Here is a 13,608-nt window from a genome sequence, read left to right on the forward strand (position 1 = left end):
GCCGATTTTGCCTGCATGCATGTCTAAAATAATGTCTCATCCTCTGGAACTGGTGTTACAATCAGTTGTAACCTTCCATGTGATTTGTGGGAAACAAACCTATGAACTCTAGAGTAATGATCAGTGCTCTAACCTGCTGAACCATCTCTCAAGCCCCTAGATGTAGTTATTTATTTATTTATTTATTTATTTATTTATTTATTTATTTATGCTAACAGATTGTGGTAGATGGCTGACCACATTCTTTATCTTCTGAGGACACCAATTAATCATCAACAATATCCCAGGAATTCAGTCTCTAGTTATGACATATTGCCCATGATAGTCAATTTGCCCACAATAGATAATTTTGACAGCTATACATTTTATATCATCTATCTTTTGGCAAATTAATGTTCCAGCAGTTCATATGAAATTGGTAAACGGTTTTCTTCCTTAAAGGAAGTAGAAATTTTAGTGTTTTCCTCCCCCGACCTCTATCCTGAGATATTATGTATATAACACAGATATATATGTTTTGAGGCTGGCTCAAAACATACCACAATCCCCTCTGGTCTCTGCTTTCCAATTGCTATGGTACTGCATGTACCAGTATAGCCAGAATTTTAATGTTTCACCAGCTGTAAAATGCTGTATTCATCACATGACCTGTGAACTAAACAAATTTGCTCACTGAGAGAATGGATATTAGATAGTTAAAAATTACATATGACATTAAAAAGTAACTATGGCTTCTCAGGTTTTGCAGTTTTATCTTCTTTATTGTAAAAGAAATTAACAGTATCAAAAACATTTATCATAATTGAACTGGAACCCAGATGCAGAGAAGGATGAGTGAAGACCAAAGGGGTCCCGGGTCCAGGCCAGGCTGGTGAAACCCACAGAAACAGCTGACCTGAACATAGGGGAACTCTTGCTCCCAGGACTGATAGCTGGAATACCAGCATGGGACTGATTCAGACCCCAGGAACATGGGTTTCAGTGAGGAAACCTCAGAAATCTACAGGACCTCCAGTAGTAGTTCAGTACTTATCCCTAGCATAGGTGTGGACTTTGGGAGCCCATTCCATATAGAGGAATACTCCCTGAGCCAAGACACATGGCGGGGGGTGGGGGGCAAGGCCCTATCACAAAGGATATGATAGACTCTTATGATACCTATGGAAAGGCCTTACCATATAGGGGGAGCAAAAAGGATATGTGATAGGTAGGGTTTTAGTTGGAGGGATGGTAGGGGAGGGCAGGAGGGAGAAGGGAACTGGGATTTTCATGTAAAACAATCCTGTTTCTAATTCAAATGAAAATCTGAAAAAAAATATCATAATAGATTTTGAACTTTATTCCAAACTGCTTCTCGTGTAAGGAGATAGAATTATTTTCAGTTACATAAACTAGTACACATAACATGATACTGTTCATTTTCTCTAAAGTTAGATTTAGAAAGGTGGTTGAGTATAAAAATATGCTTCAATTTTACTAGTTTTGTATTTGTTGTTACTTATTTGTCCTTTTGCCTTTGAAATCTTTTTCCTCTTTGTTACAACATGTCCTTGTCATATATTTTCTAATTTCTCAGTTGATGTTTTTATTTTTGGAATCCATGAAGATGATCAAAATGAGAAATGAAGGGTGAATATCCTTTACCTTAATTGAGGACAAAAGGGAGACATTATGTAAGGTTATATCTACTAGTAACATCCCAAGATACACATATAAAGGGTTACCAGCACGACCCTCCTAACTTGAGCTCAACAAAGAGGGCACCAATGACCATGCCAAGCTACACAGAACACTGTTCATGAGAACTCAATATTACACAAAGAATTACAAGCAACTGAATAAATCTGGGAGTTGCAAAGGTTATTCTTCCCAGGAAAGATCACCCCAATTGCTGGAATGATACCAAATGGTAAGCACTGAAAACAGCCACAGAAGTCACATTAAGTGTACTTAACAGTATACATTTGGAAATATATTTATGTATCATATATAAATATGTATATGTATACATATATACACATAAACATGAATATATATGAAATTATATAATTATGCAATAATTGGTGACAAAGGAGGCCATGGATTTGAAGGAGAGCAGTGACGGGTAAATGGGACATAATGGGAATTTTTAGAGAAATAGAAGGGTGGGGAAAATGAAACTAAATAAAAACTCAAAAATAAACAGTGTTAACTGAAACTATGCAGAGTGGTTTCAGATCCTATGTCAAAAGACTTTGAGTAGATCATTGCTTTGACTGTCACTCAGTTAACTCAAATTCTTCAGTACCTTTCTCTGTTCAGCATTTTCATGTCCCTATTTCAGATTAATCATCACGTAAAGCTGAGCACTGAAGACTAGCAGGACTAGTAGTCCTGGGACATTTAGCCTAACATTTAATTGTCAACAAACTGACATTAAGAAGCTATTGATTACATCATGGGTACACAGGAACAAGGGGTGTAAAAGTCAAAGATCAGATGCAACAGTATGTAAGAGATCATACCAAGCTATTTAGAAGCATTGTATTCTCAAGTCTTATAAGATGTTTATTTCTGGAAGTTTCCACATAATATTTTCAGATTGAGGTTGAACATGGATAACAGAAATTCTAGAAAGGTAAACCACAGACAAGTAAGATTTCTGTAGTTCATAATCTACAGGTTTGCATATAACTTCATTATAAAGATTTATTAGCAGTGGTCTTCCCCAGGGACATTTAACTTGTTTTCTGTTGCTTTGATAAATACCAATATTAAACATAACTTGATGACCACCTTATATGTCATCCCAGAGCTTTCATCCAGTAGCTGATGGAAGCATAAGCAGAGGCCACCAGATAAGCACTGAGCCAAACTCCTGTAATCCAGTTGTGGAGAGGGAGGAGTGATGACGAAAGGGGTCAAGACCAGGCTGAGGAAACCCACAGAAACAGCTGATCTGAACAACGTGGAGCTCATGGTCCCTAAACTGACAGCTGGCAAACCAACATAGGAAAGAAACCAAGCCCCCTGAAAGTGGGTGTCACTTAGGAGGCCTGTGCACTCTATGTGGTTTCTGGTAGTGGAACAGTATTTATCCCTAGTGTAAGAATGGACTTTGGGAACCCATTCCCCATAGAGGGATACTCTCTTAGCCTAGTTACATGGGGGAGGGCCTAGGCCCTGCCCTGGATGATGTGACGACTTTGATGATCCCCCATAGAAAGCTTCACCCTTCCTGGGGAGCAGAAGGGGGATGAGATGGGGATTTGGTGGGGGTGGGGCATGGGAGGATGGGAGGGAGAGGGAACTGGGAGTGATATATAAAATAAGATTGTTTTTAATTTAAATTAAAAAATCTAGGAAAAAAAGATAAAAATATAAAGAAGTAACTTGATAAAAGGATTCATTAAATCATACATGTTGTATTACAACATCAGGGAAGCCCTGGTAAGAAGTCAAGGCAAAAGTATGATGCAGAAAACTGCTTTCTCACTTGCTTCTCTGATATCCTTATCTACTCAGCTTATGCAGCTAGGACCTCCTAGCCTAAAGACACCACTGTCCACAGTGGAGGGCCTCGTACATCAAACATTAATTGAGATATTATCTAGTAGACATGACCAATCTGATCAAGGCAATTCTTCAGTGGAAATTTCCTCTTCTCAGATAAGTCTAGGTATATATCAGATTGAATTAAAAGTGGTAAAATGAATGTCATGTCTATTTCTAAAGAATAGGCAACATCCTAGCCAGAAAGTAAATGAAGGCTTCATTTGTCTGTTCTATTCTTGATGTCCTGATAATGAACATCATATTCCCATATTAATAAGTTTTGCCACTTCGAGAAACTTCACACATAATAATTTTGTTAGTCTGTGGGTCGATACAGTATTCATTTTCCTTAGCATTAAGATTGGAAATTGAAGCATAACAATGAGTAATTTTTGAAATTTTTAGTTGGTCACCAACTAAATATAGTCACTACTTCCTAAAGCTGAAAAAGTGAAATTGGTTTACTGAGAAGCTACTTCTTGACATAGAGACAAGGTATAGAATTAATAATTACACTATTCTTACGGTATAAAATTTGTTGGAAATTTATGGTGGCTCTTTTGTTGACTCCAATTAATGTTGTAATTGAAGCCTGAATAATGTTTTTTAAAAATCTGGTAACTAGAAGAAGATACACAGAACTTACGACTTTGTAAAATATAGAAAATCCTTCCATAAACAGTGAGTGTTGGCCTCTTGATCTTAGATTGTCCAATCTTCAGGTCTATGTAAAACAGACTTTTGTTCATATGTTATCTAGGCCAAGATATTTTATCATAGTAAGTTTGATGAAGACTGTCTTTCATAAAATAAAAGTTTTTGTTTAACTGACAGTTTTTCAGAACCTTACCATTTCTGGTGCAATCCACAAACAAATATCCCAGTCTGTCCTTCTTCCCATTTGCATCAAATACAGATTACAGTTAACCATATTCCATTGATTAATTCATAAGAATCTGGAAAACATGCCTTTTACTGTTGTAAATTTATGCTACTTCATAAATAAGATAATGAAGATATCTGCCATAATTTGTATTGTCTCACATTGATTCACAACCTTTTGATTTTTTTCATCCTTACTTTATGTTTACCTATTCTTTAATTAAAATATTTTTGCCTATCATTTCTGGATGTAGTTGAAATAAGTATGTATAATCACACTTGACTTGTTCAAGAACATTCTAGGATTGAATCTACAAAATGAATGCTCTTAAATTTTGGAAATCTTTACTGAATCCATTTTTCTTGCAACGTGTGCTTAGTGATTATACTAAATGCCCTAGAACTTGCTGCCCTATAAGCACTTTCAGGAAGAATTATGCCAAATTTCAATATGTCAAGCTGTGATTAATCAACTTTGTTCCCCCAAAGATTAAATTACTACTGCAAAAGGTCAATAAATGCTAATGATTGTTATCTGGCCTTAAAGCTATGAACAGAATCCTTAAAAATGATTTAAAAGAAAAGTCATTTTGGAAGAAATGATTGGAAAAGTTAACGAATTTGTTACTTTTATTGTGAAAAACACTTTTATTTTTGGCTTAGTAGATAATATGTCAATGTCATAGTATTTTGTGCTAAGAAGAATAGAATCAGTCATAAAGAATAAATTTGTGTATATTCCACATGAAAACATATTTAAAGAAGGTTGGATTCTAGTCTTGTTCAACAATGCCTACTATGTAAGTATGTAGAATGTGGGACATGTCCATCTTTTCTGTAAATATTTCAACATGTACATGTTAAATAATATTGTTTGAAATAAGGGTTTTATAATTCTGTAAATTCTGTAAATGCCTGAACATATATATATATATATATTATATATATATATATATATATGATGCCTATTCTTGGTTGTCAGCTTGACTGCAACAGGAATTAACTAAAAGGCCAGTTTCAAAGGCTTTTATTAATTTAATCCTTAGAAGTTGAAAGACACTCCTTTATAATGGATCCCCTGAGGTGGAATGATGTCCCTTTAATACTGTTAACACCTCCTAGTGGAAGATTATATAAAGGATATGGAAGAAGGCAGCTTTTGTTTTTGCCTGCTTGTCCTCAAGTGGAGTTCATTCCTCCACCAGCATTAGAGTCTATTTTTTTTTTTTAGAATTTTATCATATACTCAAAACTGAGACACCAGCCTTGCTGACAGAACAACTACTGCATTCTTGTACTTTCTGTTGGTAGACAAATATAGTTGGAATAGGTGAACCTTCATCTGTTGGCCATTACAGTATATCTCATATGCATCTATGTATGAGATTGATATAAACTAATATATATTAGTATACACACACACACAGACATATATATATATATAATATATATATATATATATATATAGTATTCATTTTATAAGTTCTGTTCCTCTAGAAAACATCAATCAATTCAAGGTTATAAACAAACCATGAATTTTACTAACATGTGAGTATTTTATGTAATGTGTCATAGCATGGAAGTCTACTAGGTAACAGTGCTCATTCAACAGTGCTTTTATAAAAGAAATTTTAGCTCAAAAATTTCAGATGTTGAAAGTGTCAGAGATATACCTTCTTTCACTGTTAGGAGTCGCACAAAAACACCAAACTAACAAACATAACATATATGCGGAAGACTTGGTGAAGACCCATGCAGGCCCTGTGCTTGCTGTTTCAATCATTTTGAGGCCATGTGATCTCTACTTAGTTGATTCCTCAGGCCCTGTTTTCCTGGTGTCTTACATTCCCTCTAGCTACTACGGTCTTTAATCTCTGTGTTCTGCTGGGTTCCAGAGACCTCCAAAATAGACTCTCTCTCTGGGTAATGCCTGTCTGTGGGTCTCTGTACCCACTCAACAACTACTGCTAGACAAAGCCTCACTGATGAGTACGAGACTATATTTAAGTGTTCAGTAGGGAGAGCAAATACTCAGAGAAATATCACAGCAGAGTAAATACAGGCAAGGTATTCAAAAGAACAGTAGAGACTTGCAGAAGGGTAACACCTTGCCTTTAAAAATAACACCATTTATTTAAAATATATGCTTTTTGAAATTATTTTTCATTTAGATAAAAAACAATCTTATTTTATATATCAATCCCAGTTTCCTCTCCCTTCCCCCCATTTCCCCCCCATCTCCCCATCCCCTCCTCAGGGACTGTGAGACCTCCCATGGAGGATCATCAAGTCTGCCACATCATTTGGATCAGGATTGAGGCCCTCTCCCCTGTATCTAAGCTGAGAGAGTATCTCTCCATAAAGAATGGTCTCCAAAATCCCATTAACACACTAAGGATAAATACTGGTTCCACTTCCCAAGCCCCTCAACTGATACCCAGTCCAGTCCAGGGTACCTGGTTAGGTGTTTTGCAGATTCCCCAGCGGTCAGCCTGGAGTCCACGAGCTTCCACTTGCTCTCGTCATCTGTTCTGTGCGTTTTTCCAACATAGTTTGAGTCCTTTGCTCATCACTCTTCCCTCTCTCCAACTGGATTCTAGCAGTTTGGCTCAGTGCTTGACTGTGAATCTCTGCTTCTGCTTTATTCTGGATAAATGCTCTATGATGGCGTTTAAGGTAGCCATCAATCTCATTATATGGTAAAGGTATACATGTCCCCCCTTGAGATGGTGAAAAATACAAGATCTCCTGAATAAATTGGGAGTATGGGAGGAGGGGGCAATGAGGTAAGAGATAAAAGAGGGGAGAAGGGGAGAGGAGAGGAGAACATGAGGAATCAGGAAGATCAAGTTGAGGGGAGAACAATGAAATAAATACCTTGATAAAGGAAGTTGTTGTGGGTTTAAAAAGAAACCTGGCAGTAGGGGAAGTCCCAGGAATGCACAGGGATGACCCCTGGTAAAAGTCTAAGCAGTGGTTGAGAAGCTACCTTGAATGCATTCTCTTTAATTGGAATTTTGCAGAAGCAACTGGTTCTCTAAAAGTTCTTTATACTTTGTAACGTGGGGTTTTCATAATACATAAAACAGAATTTAAACACATCTACAACATTCTCTGTCCCCTAGTTCCCCACTGCTCTTCAATGTTTGGTTTTCCTCCAATTTCCAAGTGATCTTTTAAAAGTGCTGGTAGTAGTATCTGTGTGTTGGGCAATCTCCTAGAACATGGATAGCTTCTTTGGGTCCACATCCCTGAAAAAAAATAAGGCTTCATTTATCCAGTAGACATCAATTGCCAAAAGATTTCTGAGCTAGGAGTAGGATTTCATGAAACATTCCCCATCCAGGAAGGCATCCTTGGATGGCTTGATTCTGTCCAGGTCTTACACAAGCAGTAACAGCTGCTATGAGACAGTACACCACTGTTTCTGCGAATTCCTCTTCCACAGATGTCCAACTTATAACTGAGCACTTCACTCCCTTAATCTCTCCATATTGGCTATTTATGTGTTTCTCTGCTGATCACTATCTATTGCAGAGAGAAGCTTCTATAATGAGTCTTGGGAGAAGTTTTTTCTGTGGGTCACTGGTAATATAAGTTAGGCCCCAAAAGTAAAAAGCTATATATTCTTTTATTTTTTACTTAAATTAAAAACAATCTTATTTTACATACCTATCCCAGTCCTCTCCCCCTCCCATCCTCCCTCTCCCCCACCCCCCTTTCCACTCCTCAGACAGTGTGAGGCCTCCCATGGGGGATCATCAAAGTCTGTCACATCATTTGGGGAAGGACTGAGGACCTCTCCCCTGTATCTAGGTTGAGAGAGTATCCCTCCATAAAGAACGGGCTGCAGAAAGCCAATTCATTCACTAGGAATAAATCCTGGTTCCACTGCCAGTGCCTCCATAAACTGCCTAAGCCCCTGAAATGACACTATGTCCAGGGGACCTAGTTCAGTCTTTATTCAGGTTCACCAGATGTAAGTCTGGATTCCATGCGCCTACTTGCTCAGGGCAGTTGTTACTGTGGGTTTCTGCAGCATGGCCTTGACCCCTTTGCTCATCACTCCTCCCTATCTTCAACTAGATTCCAAGTGTTTGACTCAGTGCTTAGCCTTGAATCTCTCCCTCTGTTTCCATCAGCGACTGGACGAAGGCTCTAGGATGGCATTTAAGATAGTCATCAATCTCATTAAAGGGGAAGGACATTTAAGAAAGCCTCTCCACCATTGCTTAAATTCTTAGATGGGGTCATCCTTGCTGATTCTTGGGAAATTCTCTAGTGCTTGGATTCCCATTAAGCCTATATGGTCTCCCTCTATCCTTCTCTGTCCTTCCACCAACTCAACCTTCCTGATCCCTCTTATCCTCTTCCCCTGCACTTTATTCCTCCTCTCTCTCCTACCTCACCCATGGTTCCAATTTACTTGGGATATCTTGCCCCTTTGCTCTTCTCAGAAGGGTGTCCATGTACGTCTCTTGTAAGGGTTCTCCTGGTTTTCCTAGTTCTGCTGTTGTGGACTGTAGGCTGGTAATCCTTGGCTGTATGTCTAATAACCACTTATGAGTGACTACATACTATGTTTGTCTTTCTATGTCTGGGTTTATTCACTCAGAATGGTTTCTTCTAGTTCCACCCATTTGCCTATGAATTTCAAGATTTCATTTTTTTACCTTCATAAAAGTTAAAATTTTTGTTAATTATTTCACATGACTTATCAATGGCTTCTGCTACTGTATGTCCCAGTAGAATAATTAAAAAAAAAAAACTAACAATGCCCCTATATATATCACTAAGACTTTTACAAATTATCCAACAGTTTGGCATAACCCACATCCTATTCATTCCATACAACTTTAAGGATTAATCTTTTATGGAAAGAGCTAATGGACAACTCAAAAATATTATTTAAAAATAAAGGAGGGGTATTAATGTAGTATGACTGCTCACCACAATATTTTATCTTCTATTTTATATACTTTAAAAAATTTAACAAGGATGGCCTTACTGCTTCAGAATGTTGTGTGCCCACTCCCCGTCAAACAATTCAGAGTCATAGTTCTTTGTTGAAACATTTTGTGTAGCCAAGTGATTGCCCTGGATCCATTTGTTTGCTAAAACCAAGGCTATGTTTGTGTTTTTAACTCAATGCTGTAAAGCCAGTGTGGATATCTGAAAGACTAATTTGACCTATAAATGATGGACAAAGAAGTTCCAAAGCATCTGCTGAGTCTACACCTAAAGAAAAGAAAGAGAACGGGACAACTGAGTTGTCAAGCCAAAAGAACAGAGCATCCCTACCAAAGATGACAAAGATTAATGATTGAAGGAAAAGAGTTGGTGACAATCTGAGGGGAACTGTATGACTGCAAAACTGCTATTTTTTGCTACGTTGTCTCTGTTAAATATGTCTGTTACTGTGGAGAAATATAGAGCTTATGTACTTGGTGATCTTCCTGTGCTTCACTTTCTTTATTGGAAAGAGAATAGCATTCCTTTTTATATCAATGACTGTGAGATCTTGGGTGACCCCATCCCTAACCATTTTGTTCCCTAAGCAAAGATGGTCAGATGACAATTTAAGTATGGATGATAAAGTTTTACATGATGAGATGTTAACCGTTCAACACTCATTTCTCCCTTACTACAGACATTTGGTGTTATGGATATTCCTATACAGTTAAAAAATGATAATGGACCAGCTTTCACTACTAACACTTTTTAAAAAATTACATTAGGAATTATAAATACAACACATCATTAGAATACATTATAAGCCATAAGATCAAATATTTGTAGAATGCACACATTCCACCCTTAAGAAACAACTTTTGAAAAATAAAAAGGGGAGAGCTATTCCTGGAGGTACTTTAATTTTTAAAAAATTTGCCTCAGTGGAACCTATTACTTGAGTTTTCTGATATTTCAGGATGATCAGCTGTACCTGCCATTGTCTTGTCCCTTATAGTACCACTTTGTCCTTCATTGGGTATCTGGATAAAATTATTCAGACAATTTCTAAACAGTTGCTTGGAATTTCAGGACAAGACATAACAAAGGAGATTACTGATGCTTTAAAAGACATGGGTCTTTATTCCTTGTGGAAAAGGATCATGCATAATGCTTTTGAATCTATTGTTCCACTCATCACATGTCTTTTCATGCTTCTCTTAAGATGTGGTTGGCTCCCAACAAGAATAAATATCCTAAAATTTAAAATATGAAACAGAGGGATATGGCAGACCAGAGCCAAAAATAATGATGCATATTGAGAAATGCCTTAGGGAAATGTGAGAGAGGCTTCAGGAAAAAAGGTAGAGGACCTTTTACTTCAAGTGCATTTTGTTTCCTGCATTGTTCTCAGATATGATTTTGTGCCTCCTGAGACAGATATTTCTATTCAATTTATGAGACATGTTTATTCCTGTTGGATGTCAGAACATAGATATAGAGCTCAATCTGGTCAATGCATCTTGAATATGGATATGGTCTTCTGCCTTGCTTACATGCATTTCCAGATATAATCTATAGTATGTGTCAGGCAATTGTGTTTAAATTGGTCTGTCCTAAGAAAGTTGTAGGGAAGGGCTGCTTTGTTAATATTTAGTATGTACTTACAAATGTTCATTTACATGATTTTCTGAATTCAAACAACCTTCCTTGGACCATTGGGTCCTTTGTTATAATCATGTACAAAAGTACACTGAAACTGAAGTAAGGTTGTCTACAACATGAGACTCTAGTTAGCCCAATTCTTATATTTTCTTAGCTCTCAGGCTCAGAAAACAAGTTTGCATAGGTCTGTAGTCACAGGATATGGATACATACTACTAGTTCTGGTCTGCAAGTTTCCTTGCTTCTTGATGGCTTTTACAATGCTGGAAGTTTCTATAGCTTGTACCAAATAAGAAAAAGAAAATCTTACTTAGATGTAAGCCCTGTGAGGTACAGTAATGACAGGTTTGGCAAGGTATGTTCACTTGAAAAATAGTTGCATGAATATTACGAGTTGCCCACTACTCTCTGATTGAATAAAATATCCACTCTGCAAGATGAAACTTATGCCTGGTACCATTAATGGATCAAAAATCCATATAGACCCTACAGGCCCTAGAGGAGAATCAAAATAGCATGTTTTTTTTTTTTCTGAAAGCGATATATATATATATATATATATATATATATATATAATATATATCAAAAGAAGATGACATTATTTTGAAGGACAGGACAGGAGAGGGGATGTACAGGAGAATTTGAAGAAAAGAAAAGCATGGGAAGATCCAATTATGTTTTCTTAAATTTAAAAAGTAAAAAGAATTTAGAGGAAACAAAATTTAATTTGTAGTTTTCAATGTCCCTTAGAGTACTAGACCACACTATACACGCACACACACACAAGAACAATCATCACTATCTTAAGCACCAAAGCTTAATAAAATATACATGAATAATACAGTTCATTATTTTTTGCCAAAGCTAGGTTGTGCTTTCAGAAACTCTGAACTATAAAAATTATATTAATTATATCCTTTTAAAGTGTCACGATATTTATGTCAAAACCAAAACAAGTTGTTCCTTATATGTTACATACTTACAAGCTTTTGAAGTAGGAACTTATACTGAAGACAAAGTTTCATCACGTGTGGTAGTGAAGGAGAAGGGAGATGTGTCATCAGAAGTTTATATTAGAGATAAAAGTTTATTGGAAAAATGTAATGTGATGCGGATTTCTCAGTAAGGATATTCTAAGACTAGTGAGGAGAATATTTGCTTAAAGGATCTTCACAGAGAATTCTATAAACAGTGATCAGACTGCTTAGTTTGTTTTCCACATAACAGTGGTTTGTTCAACATTTACTTTCAGGTTTTAAAGAAATACTGCTTTTATTCATTCAAACTAATAATATCAAAATGTACTATATGGGAATTACTATGAAGAAAGAAGTGAAGGGAAATTATCTTAATGAAATGTCTGATTCTATTCATTTCATTTACCCTGCATTTTCTTCATTTTGTATAAATAAACATGACTCTTTTAAGTGAACCAAAGGAAAGGGAAGTGGGAATAATGTTGGGCACAATAGACTCAAATAGCTTAATTGTTTTTAGTGCATGTAAGCCAAAAATTTCTAGTCTTATATCTAGGTACTGCTCACACAGATTTTTGAAGAAAAATTCCTAAACTCTTAAAACTCTTTCATGTGTACTTTTGTTCAACATGTTTTTATGAGATTTGTTGCTTCACAAATATTCAGTTGGATTTCTTTTCTATAATATATTTAATGTCTCAGAAAAAAAATGTGTATGCCACACCCTGAAAGCTTCACTGTACACTGCTCAAAATCCATGTGTACTTCTATTATGGTATCTCCATTCTTGTTATCATCTGTTCTTCCCCTGACTCAAACTTTCTGCTCCCTCATGTCCTCTGCATCACTCTTCTTCTCCCCTTCTCATTCTCCTAGCTCTATTCCCCTCTTCCCGTGCTCCCAATTTGCTCAGTAGATCTTGACCCTCTCCCCTTCTCCAGGGGAACATGGATGTTTCTCTTAGGGTCCTCCTTGTTTATTAGCTTCTTTGGCAGTGTGGATTGTAGGCTGGTAATGCTTATTCTATGTCTAAATTCGGCATCTGAGTGAGTACATACCATGTTTGTCTTTTTTGCAATTGGGTTACCTCGCTCAGAATGGTTTCTTCTCCATTTTCCTGCAAATTTCAAGATTCCATTGTTTTTTTCCACTGAGTAGTACTCCATTGGTTTACAGAGAAATCAGGCACTAGGACAATGTCTGGAGATCTACAAAGATGACACCAGCTAACATTCTAAGCAACAGAGGAGAGGCTAACTTAAATGCCCTCCCCTGATTATGAGATTGATGACTGACTTATATGCCATCCTATAGCCTTCATCAAGCAGCTGGTGGAAGTAGAAGCAGACACCCACAACTAATCACCAAACTGAACTGGAACCCAGATGCAGAGAAGGAAGAGTGAAGAGTACAGGAGTCCAGACCAGGCTGGTGAAACCCACAGAAATAGGTGACCTGAACTCTTGCTCCCCAGACTGATAGCTAGAACACCAGCATGGGAATGATTCAGACCCCAGGAACATAGGTTTCTGTGAGGAAACTCAGAAATCTATGGGATCTCCTGTAGTAGTTCAGTACTTATCCCTAGCATAGGTGTGGA

The sequence above is a fragment of the Cricetulus griseus genome, assembly GCF_003668045.3.
Source record: "Cricetulus griseus strain 17A/GY chromosome 1 unlocalized genomic scaffold, alternate assembly CriGri-PICRH-1.0 chr1_1, whole genome shotgun sequence".
Taxonomy (NCBI): Eukaryota; Metazoa; Chordata; class Mammalia; order Rodentia; family Cricetidae; genus Cricetulus; species Cricetulus griseus.